Consider the following 6,552-nt stretch of genomic DNA (forward strand, 5'->3'; position numbering starts at 1 on the left):
ATTTTCATCATGATCAATGATTCTTCCACTGTGTAGGATGCAACCATCTTTTTGGAAGTGCATCAAGACTATGCAGCAAGAAAATGTTAACATTGTTGGCCTACAAGCAAAAAATGCAACTGGACTGACTCCCAAGAATAAGAGGAAACAGGTATACATGTTACTTCAACAATGGCTGAAGAACCTATGTGAAGAATACGTCGCAGGTTGTAAGTACATTGCCGAATTTATCAGTGGGGCAGAACACAATATTTGTTTTTACGTCTGATTCACATCGAAATATATGCCATTTTTTCTTAGTTTCCTCTTGTACTATTTTTTATTAAGATTCAAACTATCGTTATCCCTTACGTGATATGGCGCAGATGTGAACCGTGATATTTTAATTTCAAGACAATCCCACATGTATAGTAATAATTTCCTTCAAGAGATAAAACAAGATAATAAGAAGTCCAGTGGCTGCTCGAAGAAGGTTAAAAACAAATGCGTGTAATTTACAAAACAACTTTTTCATTGCTGAAATAGTGCAAATTTATTAATATAACCTCAGGAAATAAAATGACACTGATTCATAAGCCAATCATAGTTATTGTTGAATAGTTGTTACAATTGCACTAGTCTGCTCTTCACGTTCTCCTCTTATATTTATCACTTTTATTTATGCTGTACTTATTCCTATTAGGAAGTGTCTCGTGCCAATGTAAACATAACAAATTACTGTTATTCAATAACACATGCATTTAAAAGTAGGTTTTGTTTCTTACTGACAGCATATTACTTCTTCTTTTACCTCTCTCGGTTTATTGGTTTTCTCTCACATCTCCTGACTTCCCTTTTCTTGTTATTTCGTTAAACTCTTGTCTTTTATATCCCTCTCTCAAACCCACACCAAATAGGCCCCTTTATTTCTACTTTGCACCTGTTTCTCGTATATTGGATTATAACATTTCTTAAGCCTAGTTTTTTTTTGTCATATTCATACTGGGTGAATTTAGGAAGGGTATCATTCACTCCAATCATTTTCTAATAGCTTTAATTTCTAAGGAACTGACCAAAGGTCTGCCACTTGTTTACATCTGTCAACTTCAATTGTTATTCTTTACGCCAAATTTCATAAAATTAGAGGCATGCAAAGTGTTCTTTTTATGACTTGAAGCTACAACAGAAATCAGTTTAAACTGAACCATTAAAGATATAGTCTTATAAAAAAGCGGATTGTGTTTGTATGAAAATGTTCCATTTGTTCCTACCACAGTGGAACTTCCAGGGTTTCCTGAGTATGCCTTGGACAGATTCGAAAAGCATTAATTTATTCATATATTTTTTTTTAAAATCTTGACCACCGTTTCAAGTTTTCTGCCTGATACTGTCTGTAAGTGCAAAGTTTTATATCATGATTTACGTAGGTGAAGTGGGAGGTTAGGTGGTGATTAAATCATATATATAACAATATGGAGATAGAATGGGGTGACTTATATATATTAAATTTGTTATATTCTCTTTTTCACATATTCACATTTAAAAAGGGAAGACAGATGAACAAATATAACAGTGCGTTTTAATGTTTTTCTTATAGCAAAGCCACATCAGGTCGTCTGCTGTGTCTACCGAGAGAAATCGAACTTCTGATTTTAGCGTTCTAAATCCGTAGGCTTTAAGTAGCGTATATATTTGCCTTGTCACATTTGCTAAAAATATCGTCTACGTATCTTTTAGCATAATTTATTATTTTATTTATAACCAATGAAGAAATAAATAGGTTTAAACAAGATGTAGCAGAAAAAAAGTGTTAGTTTGAAGATATTTTCACGGAGAACATTTGTTTGTTTGTCTTTGAATTTCGCACAAAGCTACACGAGGGCTATCTGCGCTAGCCGTCCCTAATTTAGCAGTGTAAGACTAGAGGAAAGGCAACTAGTTATCACCACCCGCCGCAAACTCGTGGACTACTCTTTTACCAATGAATAGTGGGATTGACGGTCACATTATAACGCCCCCACGGCTGAAAGGGCGAGCACGTTTAGTGCGACAGGGATTCAAACCCACGACCCTCGGATTACGAGCGAGTGTCTTAACCGACTGGCCATGCCGGGCCGTGAACTTTTGATCTAACATTACCTTGCTTGCACCTCCAACACAGAATAAGAAGAAACCTTCATATGGTGATTCGCAGAAACGTTTCTAGGAAGAGGGCATAAACTACCAATCAACCCATACTATAATACACGTGCGACATCTTAAATCAATTTTTTTTTTTTAAATTTTGGCGAAATCGCTCTTAACAGCAGACTTTTAATATAAGCCAACTGACATCCGTTGTCGTCTTAGATAAAGAACCAAAAAATTCTTTTTGAAAACGCCATAACTGAAATATAATTTATTTAATTCGCAGATAGAAATGAAGATAAGTCTTAAAGTTACTTCAGAGAAGTAAGAAGATAAGTTGAAAATGAAATCATACAAACATAAACACGTGTTATGAAACTAGCTGTAACACAAAAGATAAAAAAAGAAAAATATTCAGTTGTCTCAAATAATTTTGAACATTCTGGAACATTTCAAAAAATCATCGTCTCAAGTATGGTATTAAATTAATGCATCATACCAAACTGGCATGGCAAGAACGCGCGTGCCTTGTACGTTCATACTGAGAGGAAGTTATCTGAAGACTTCACCCGTGTTCACTAAGGAGACGCGGCTCAATAATACTGCCAAATTTTGCCCCTTATAACCAGTGAAGTGACGTGCGGTGAGAGACGCGGTAACTTATCTGGTTAAAGTATTTGCTTGGCAGGAGGCTACAGTCATAAATGGGAAAAAAGTTTACACGATTTATATTAAGGCAGTTTAGAGGCACCCGAAGTTTCGCAAAGCGCAGTGAGTGCTAAAAGATGCAAATCAGTGCATTGTTCGTCGTTGAATAAATTATTTTATTTTCTTTCCGGAAAAGTAAGAAAATGTAAAAATATAGCAAAGATGTAAATCTCAGAATTTGATTTGGATTTCACGCAAAGCTACACGAGAGATATCGGCGCTAGCCGTCCTAATTTAGCAGTGTAAGACTAGAGAGAAGGCAGCTAGTCATCACCACCCACCGCCAACTCTTGGGCTACTCTTTTACCAACGAATAGTGGGATTGACCGTACATTATAACGCCCCCACGGCTGAAAGGGCGAGCATGTTTGGTGTGATAGGGATTCGAACCCACGACCCTCGGATTAGGAGTCGAGCGTTTTCACCCCCTGGCCATGCCGGGCTGTAAGAAGTTGAAGGCAATTTAAGTTTTGGAACGAATGTGTCATTTTTCGCACATTATTAGAGCATTTACCATTTTATGAGGGATTCAGTTAAGAAAGGTTAATTTTTAACTTCTTATGCTTGATGAAATATCAGTGAAAATTTAGTTCTTTTTTATATACACTGGTATGAAGACGTGTGTTTAAGTTTGATTTATAATTTCTCTAGACAGCTTTTTTCTTTCTTTGGAATTAAGCACAAAGCTACTCAATTGACTATCTCTGCTCTGTCCATCATATCAGTCCGCAGAAAAACTGCTGTAACACTGAGGGGCACTTTATAGAGACAGAAATAGAACATGAAGTCTTATGACAGCACTCTCAGTGAGTTACGTACTTTCAGGGCAACTCGTTCGAGAGTACTAAATAAAAACGTAAAAATCTTTGAAAGCTAAATTTTTCACGAGTTTTTTTTTTTTTTTACTCGTTACTCAAATTTAATTACAGTATTTTGACTTAAGTAAAGCATTTGGTGTCGATCGGACAATTAGTTATTAATGTTGCAGACTTACAAGTGGCGTATACGAGAGTATAATCGTCATCTTTTCATTAAGAAAGAGACTGCGTGTTAAGACAAAAAGGAAAGAAACTGAGTTGTTCCGGTACTATCCGGTACTACTGTATCCTGCAACTTGATCAGAAGAATTGCCAGTTGGAATACAGCCCAATTTTACTTTTAACTGAAAAAGTTATACAAAATATCATAAGTTTCAGTTCTTTGTTATATGTCATAAGTCAGAATAAAAGAGAACTGAATGTGTTTAACAGTGTACTTTATTTATACTCACGAAAATGCTTTTTTAGAAACTTTATACAATTATTTAATAGCTTTTATTATCATATTTTTATTTTTTAATGCTATTTTACTCTTATCATTAAGTATAACTACTTTTATTTTTATTTAAATTAAATATTTTTATTCTATTTTATCATTCTATAAATTTAAAAAAAATATCTTAATATCTATTTACTTTCGTGTAATTATCAACCACCATTGGACTTGCAAACAGGTTTTGGTTGTCTGACAATTATTCTTCGACTTAAGTGGTTGTATTTAAAATGTATAATAACGTATATTGGCACATATTTGTTCCCGTCACATCAAACATGCTCGCCCTTTCAGCCGTGGGGGCGTTATAATGTGACGGTCAATGCCACTATTCGTTGGTAAAAGAGTAGCCAAGAGTTGGCGGTGGGTGGCGATGACTAACTGCCTTCCCTCTAGCCTTACACTGCTAAATTAGGTACGGCTAGCGCAGATAGCCCTCGTAAAGCTTTGTGCGAAAATTCAAGATAAACCAAACCACATATTTGTTTATTTATTTAATGTTTTTTATGCATTTTTATGTATTTTTTTTTACATACAGGTGGCATTGTGGTTTTACGTCAATAACATTCGTTCTGAATTTTTTTTGCATTTAACGCTAAACAGAAGTTTGTGTGTACTTAAGCACAAAGCTACACAAAGGGGTATCTGTGCTCTTCCCACCACGAGTATCGACATCCGATTTCGTTATGAGTCTGCAGACATTATGTTTTGCCATTTGGGGCGATAAACAAGAGAAAAACGTTCACAAAGTAGGGCCTGACTCGTAATCTGAGAATCGCGTATTTGAACCCCTTTCACCAAACATGCTCGCAGGTTTACCCGCGGGTTTGTTATAATGATACAGTCAATCCCTGTCGCGCCTAACATGTTCGCCCTTTCAGCCATTGGGGCGTTATAATGTTACGGTCAATCCCACTATTCCTTAGTAGAAGAGTAGCCCAAAAGTTGTCTTTAGGTGATGTTGACTAGCTGCTTTCCTTCTAGTCTAGCACTGATAAAATAGGGACGGCTAATGCAGATAGCCCATTTGTAGCTTTTTACGAAATTCGGAACATACAAAGCGATTCGATTTCAAAGAATAAACCTTCAATACTGTAGATTTGTTACTCTTAAAATTTAGTATTAGTCTCTTGTTGTTTGTAGTTGTTAAGTATTAGATAGCAGATAAATGAACAAAATGAAAAAAAAGTTTGTTCAAGGAAAATCAGTAGAACTTTAGAAATCAACTGACAAAAGTAGAATCTTCTATGTCAGGGGTGGCCAAACTTACTTAACGTAAGAGTCACATACGATCAACTTCAGATGTTTTAGAGCTGCAAGACATGAACAAATATTACACACACGTTTTTATTGTTACATGTACATTTTGTTACATAAATTATATAAAAATATTAAGAAATACATGTACGTAATAATATTTATTCATGTATGTAGTTTTTAAACTGTTAATTTGTATTAGTTTCAATAATCTCAAAGTACACACATATATATCACATTTTTTCAAAATCCTAGCTGATTATTATTTTAACTATATTGAGCGTATTTAATACAGTAATGAACTGCGGAATTATCTAAGAAAAATATGCAAATTTGCACTTTATTAACATCAAGTGACACTACTAAAAATAAAAATAAAAGGGGTAAAAACAGATACTTTCAATTATATTTATTTGTCTTAGTAAATATCTGGTCAAAACATTAAGAAAAATATGTAAAACAATGAAATTAGAGATATTTTAATCAGATACCAACTTACAAAATTTTAGTATTATCATAGTTTCCTGTTAGTACAGCGGTATGTTTCCGGATTTACAACGCTAAAATCAGGGGTTTGATTCCCCTCGATGGGCGGAGTAGATTGCCATTCGTGGCTTTGCTATAAGAAAAACACTCAAAACCCAGTATTATTATAATATTCTTCTGACACAAACAGACGTTGATACAATTATCAGGCTGTTTACTGCTACGAGAGGTTTTGTGAGTTCCCATCTTGGTTGTGAGTCGTTGAAATTCCGGTTGATATGTTGTCAAGGCTCTATGAGTTAGCTCGTTAAGGTGTTGATTTGTAAGGACTGCACTATGCTTCAACTTCACAAACTTTCTCACAGATTACAGTGATTCACAGCAGTATGTTGTGCTGAAAATTGAGCCACACACCAGTTTTCTTCAGTTCAGGATATTTTATTTCTGGAATTTGCTTCCAGAACTCAATTATTTATTGATTATCTTAAGACCCAGGTCTTCTTGTAGTTCTTTTAGTTTCATTTTCACAGCAGATGATTCTGTAACCAGATATTCGAGAATTGGACAACCATCATTGATCACATTGACCATGAATGAGTTTACAAGACAGGGGAAGCACGGATTTAGCTTCTGCAAGTCATCAAACCTATCTAGGAAATTATCAAGCAGGTCTTGTAATTTATC

General features: G+C 35.0%; 1 protein-coding gene across 4 annotated transcripts in view; it reads left to right on the forward strand.

The window, feature by feature from the left end:
* Nucleotides 1–6,552, forward strand: part of LOC143223555 (potassium voltage-gated channel subfamily KQT member 1-like) — a 147,873-nt gene that overhangs the window by 53,779 nt on the left and 87,542 nt on the right. The gene's annotated exons all lie outside the window — the stretch shown is intronic.

This window comes from Tachypleus tridentatus, chromosome 8, assembly GCF_004210375.1.
Source record: "Tachypleus tridentatus isolate NWPU-2018 chromosome 8, ASM421037v1, whole genome shotgun sequence".
Classification (NCBI taxonomy): Eukaryota; Metazoa; Arthropoda; class Merostomata; order Xiphosura; family Limulidae; genus Tachypleus; species Tachypleus tridentatus.